We start from the raw sequence: 5,516 nt of genomic DNA, 5'->3' as shown, positions 1-5,516 counted from the left end.
ATGCTAAAAACTCTCAATAAACTAGGTATTGATGGAATGTATCTCAAAATAATAAGAGCTATTTATGACAAACCCACAGCAAGTATCATACTGAATGGGCAAAAACTGGAAGCATTCCCTTTGAAAACCGGAACAAGACAAGGATGCCCTCTCTCACCACTCCTATTCAACATAGTATTGGAAGTTCTGGCCAGGGCAATCAGGCAAGAGAAAGAAATAAAGGGTATTCAACTAGGAAAACAGGAAATCAAATTGTCCCTGTTGGCAGATGACATGATTGTATATTTAGGAAATCCCACCATCTCAGCTCAAAATCTCCTTAAGCTGATAAGCAACTTCAGCAAAGTCTCAGGTTACAAAATCAATGCACAAAAATCACAAGCATTCCTATAAACCAATAATAAACAAACAGAGAGCCAAATCATGAGTGAACTCCCATTCACAATTGCCACAAAGAGAATAAAATACCTAGGAATCCAACTTACAAGGGATGCGAAGGACCTCTTCAAGGAGAACTACAAACCACTGCTCCATGAAATAAAAGAGGACACAAACAAATGGAAGAACATTCCATGCTCATGGATAGAAAGAATCAATATCATGAAAATGGCCATACTGACCAAGGTAATTTATAGATTCAATGCCAGCCCCATCAAGCTACCAATGACTTTCTTCACAGAATTGGAAAAATCTACTTTAAAGTTCATATGGAACCAAAAAAGAGCCCACATAGCCAAGACGATCCTAAGCAAAAAGAACAAAGCTGGAGGCATCATGCTACCTGACTTCAAACTATGCTACAAGTCTACAGTAACCAAAACAGCATGGTACTGGTACCAAAACAGATATACAGACCAATGGGACAGAACAGAGGCCTCAGAAATAACACCACAAATCTACAACCATCTGATCTTTGACAAACCTGACAAAATCAAGAAATGGGGAAAGGATTCCCTATTTAATAAATGGTGCTGGGAAAACTGGCTAGCCATATATAGAAAGCTGAAACTGGATCCCTTCCTTACACCTTATACAAAATTAATTCAAGATGGATTAAAGACTTAAATGTAAGACCTAAAACCATAAAAACCCTAGAAGAAAACCTAGGCAATACCATTCAGGACATAGACATGGGCAAAGACTTCATGGCTAAAACACCAAAAGCAATAGCAACAAAAGCCAAAATAGACAAATGGGATCTAATTAAACTAAAGAGCTTCTGCACAGCAAAAAAACTACCATCAGAGTGAACAGGCAACCTAGAGAATGGGAGAAAATTTTTGCCATCTACCCATCTGACAAAGGGCTAATATCCAGAATCTACAAGGAACTTAAACAAATTTACAAGAAAAAAACAACCCCATCAAAAAGTGGGCAAGGGATATGAACAGACACTTCTCAAAAGAAGATATTTATGCAGCCAACAGACAGAGGAGAAAATGCTCATCATCACTGGTCATCACAGAAATGAAAATCAAAACCCCAATGAGATACCCTCTCACAACAATTAGAATGGTGATCACTAAAAAGTCAGGAAACAACAGATGCTGGAGAGGATGTGGAGAAATAAGGACGCTTTTTCACTGTTGGTGGGAGTGTAAATTAGTTCAACCATTGTGGAAGACAGTGTGGCGATTCCTCAAGGATCTAGAACTAGAAATACCATTTGACCCAGGGATCCCATTACTGGTTATATACCCAAAGGATTATAAATCATGTTACTATAAAGACACATGCACACGTGTGTTTATTGTGGCACTGTTCACAATAGCAAAGACTTGGAACCAACCAAAATGTTCATTAATGATAGACTGGATTAAGAAAATGTGGCACATATATGCCATGGAATACTAGGCAGCCATAAAAAAGGATGAGTTCATGTCCTTTGCAGGGACATGGATGAAGCTGGAAACCATCATTCTCAGCAAACTATCACAAGGATGGAAAACCAAACACTGCATGTTCTCAGTCACAGCTGGGAATTGAACAATGAGAACACTTGGACACAGGGTGGGGAACATCACACACTAGGGCCTGTTGGGGAGTGGGGGGCTGGGGGAGGGATAGCATTAGGAGAAATACCTCATGTAAATGACGAGTTGATGAGTGCAGCAAACCAACATGGCACACGTACACCTGTGTAACAAACCTGCACATTGTGCACGTGTACCCTAAAACTTAAAGTATAATTTCAAAAAAAAAAGAATAATGGCCTCCAGCTCCATCCAAGTTTCTGCAAAAGATATTATTTTGTTCCTTTTATGGCTGAGTAGCATTCCCCGTGGTATATATTCCAAATGTGTATATATACCACATTTTCTTTATCCACTCAGTCAATGGGCATTTAGGTTGGCTCTATATCTTTGCAATTGTAAATTGTGCTGCTATAAACATGCATGTGTAAGTGTCTTTTTCATATAATGACTTATTTTCCTTTGGGTAGTAAGATTGCTAGATCAAATGGTAGATCTACTTTCAGATCTTTAAGGAATCTCCGTACTGTTTTTCATAAAGATTGTACTAATTTACATTCCCACCAACGGTGTATAAGCGTTCCCTTTTCCCCACATCCACACCAACATCTGTTGTTTTTCTGACTTTTTAATAATGGCTATTCTTTATTTGTTTATTTTTATTTATTTATTTATTTATTGAGACAGAGTCTAGCTCTGTCACCCAAGCTGGAGTGCAGTGGCGCAATCTCGGCTCACTGCAAGCTCCGCCTCCCGGGTTCACGCCATTCTCCTGCCTCAGCCTCCCCAGTAGCTGGGACTACAGGCGCCTGCCACCATGCTCGGCTAATTTTTTGCATTTTTAGTAGAGACGGGGTTTCACCGTGTTAGCCAGGATGATCTTGATCTCCTGACCTCAAGATCCGCCTGCCTCGGCCTCCCAAAGTGCTGGGATCACAGGTGTGAGCCACGTGCCTGGCCTTTAATCGCCATTCTTGCAGAAGTAAGGTGGTATCTGATTGTGGTTTTAATTTTCATTTCTCTGATGATCAGTGATGTTGAACTTCTTTTCTTGTTTGTTAGCCATGTGTATATCTTCTTTTGAGAAATGTCAATTCATGTACTTTGCCCACTTTTTGATGGAATTATTTGGTTTTTTCTTGCTGATTTGTTTGAGTTCCTTATAGATTCTGAATACTTGTCCTTTGTTGGATATGTAGTTTGCAAATATTTTCTCCTATTCTGTGGTTTGTCTTTTTATGTTGATTATTATTTCTTTTTCTGTGCAGAAGCTTTTTAGTTTAATTGGGTTCCATTTATTTATTTTTGTTTTTGTTGCATTTGCTTTCGGGGTCGTAGTCATGAATTCTTTGCCTAGGCTAATGTCTAGAAGCATTTTCCCAACATTGTCTTCTAGGATTTTTATGGTTTCAGGTTTCCTGTTTAATTCTTTGGTCCATCTTGAATTGATTTTTGTATAAAGTGAGAGATAGGAGTCCAGTTTCATTCTTCTATGTGTGGCTTGCCAGTTTTCCCAGCACCATTTATTACACATTCTTCCATTATACTCTCCTCTTTCTTTCTGAAATTCCAAGTACTTATATATTAAAACTTTTCACTGTGTTCCATATGTACCTTACTCTCTTCTCAGTGTTTTGCATCTTTTTTCTCTTTGCTTCAGTCTAAATCTTTTCTACTGTTTTGTTTTCCAGTCACTCTTTATTCTTCTGCATCTAGTCTGATTAAAGTAATAATGATTTATGTTTTTCTCATAATTCTGTGGTTTAGCTAGGTAGATTTTTTTCTCCTGGGGCAGCTTTTCTGGGGCCTAGTGGTCTCCAATGGACTTACATATCTAGGGTCTTAGTTAGGCCCAAGTGGGATGGCTGGCATGGCTGAGGTCTTGCTATCTCTGTGTTCTCTCATCACTAAGAAGGCTGACTTAGAGTTTTTCTATAACAGGCTCAGGGTTCACAGAAGCAAGAGAGAGCAAGACTAATCTGCAAGTGCTTTCAATTGCTGTTTATATCACATTTGCTGATGTCCTATTGGCCAGAACATGTGACCCATCCAACACCAAATTCAAGGGGTAAAGAAATAGACTCCACTTTTTGATGGAAGGTGGTGCAAAGAATGTATGTCTGCCTTTGGCGATCTATCAACAAAATGAAGTGTTAATTGAAGAAAAGCCTCTAGGGATAAGAGGCTGTTTTCTCTAAAGGAAGACTCCTGGAAGCTGCCGTAAGACACTTTGCATCTCATTGGCCAGAACTTAATCACATGAGCATACCTAGTTGCAACATAGACAGAGAAAAATAGAAAACAAATGCCCAGCTAAAAGATCTAATACCTTTATAAGCAGAGAAGTGTGAATTTTGAAGGACAGCCAATGGTCTTTTCCACATCTATGTCCTTGCCTTGTCTTCCTTATCCCTTATCTCTGGCCAATATGGAGGCAATGCAAAAAAAAAAAAAAAAAAAAATGAAATAAAGTTCAACTTACCCTACATTCCCTGTTAAATCAAAAGATTAATGGATGTTGGGGCAAAACATAGTCTAAAATGAGTTGGGTATTTATAAACAAATTTAATTTGTCTATCATATCTTATTAGTATTCTAAATTATAAGTGAATTGAATTTATGGGGCTGCACTCTATAATGCTTCCTTATATTCTGAGTGATGTGACATGGGAGATATTTTGTGTGACGGTTATTACTCTTGGTCAAATTTTTTTTAGGATTTGATGAAGAATCTGAAATAGACACAGGAGCTTGATGCTGCCACAAATATCAAAGCAGGTAACCTTACCCTGTGTACTACAGACCAAGACAGAGACCATTTCTTTAAATTGGCTGCAGATTTCCAGCTTGCACTTGCTTCATTAGTAGAAGCAGCCGAAACTCACGCAAGCCTAACTCTCATCTATTCTGGTTTCTTAACAGCCTGTGACTCAAGCAAGAGATGCATTTCTATTTCCAATTAAGGCCTGATTAGCTCCTAGACAAGAAACCTGAGTGAAAAGCTGGTAATAGAGAAGCAAGAGGATTAAACCTGGTAGAGGAGAACTGAAAGCATCTACCAAACTCAGCCCTTTTTTTAATCTGAATTTGCCCTGTGTCTGTGGCTCTGTCTCATAATAGCAATAGAAAGAAACAGCAGATATAAATTATCCAGATTTCCAGGGAGACTCTGCATACCTCCTCCTGCCATGACCTAGAGGTGGTACATCCTCAGAGACAATATAGAGGAAAGGTCTTAGATTTAGAATTAGACCCTTTAGATTTTGGAATTAGACCCTTTGGAATCTGAGCTCTTTCACCTGCTGGGTGAGGTACCTTTAGCCCATTATCTACCCTCACTGAGCCCTGTTTCTTTACCTATAGAAAGATAACAATGATGGCTTGTTGACAACACTGGCCCCACTCTAGCATGGCATCAGTTGTGTGAACTGTGTTTCTGTGGGCTCTCTGGCCTCCTTCACTCATCTTCACTGACTACCTGGACACTTCCAGGATTTGAGTTTGCCAGCCCTGTCTTGGTTCAAGCATGAAGCCATGTACAAT

This window comes from Pan troglodytes, chromosome 2, assembly GCF_028858775.2.
Source record: "Pan troglodytes isolate AG18354 chromosome 2, NHGRI_mPanTro3-v2.0_pri, whole genome shotgun sequence".
NCBI lineage: Eukaryota > Metazoa > Chordata > Mammalia > Primates > Hominidae > Pan > Pan troglodytes.
The sequence above is the reverse complement of the archived record's forward strand: the minus strand, read 5'-3'. Positions refer to the sequence as shown.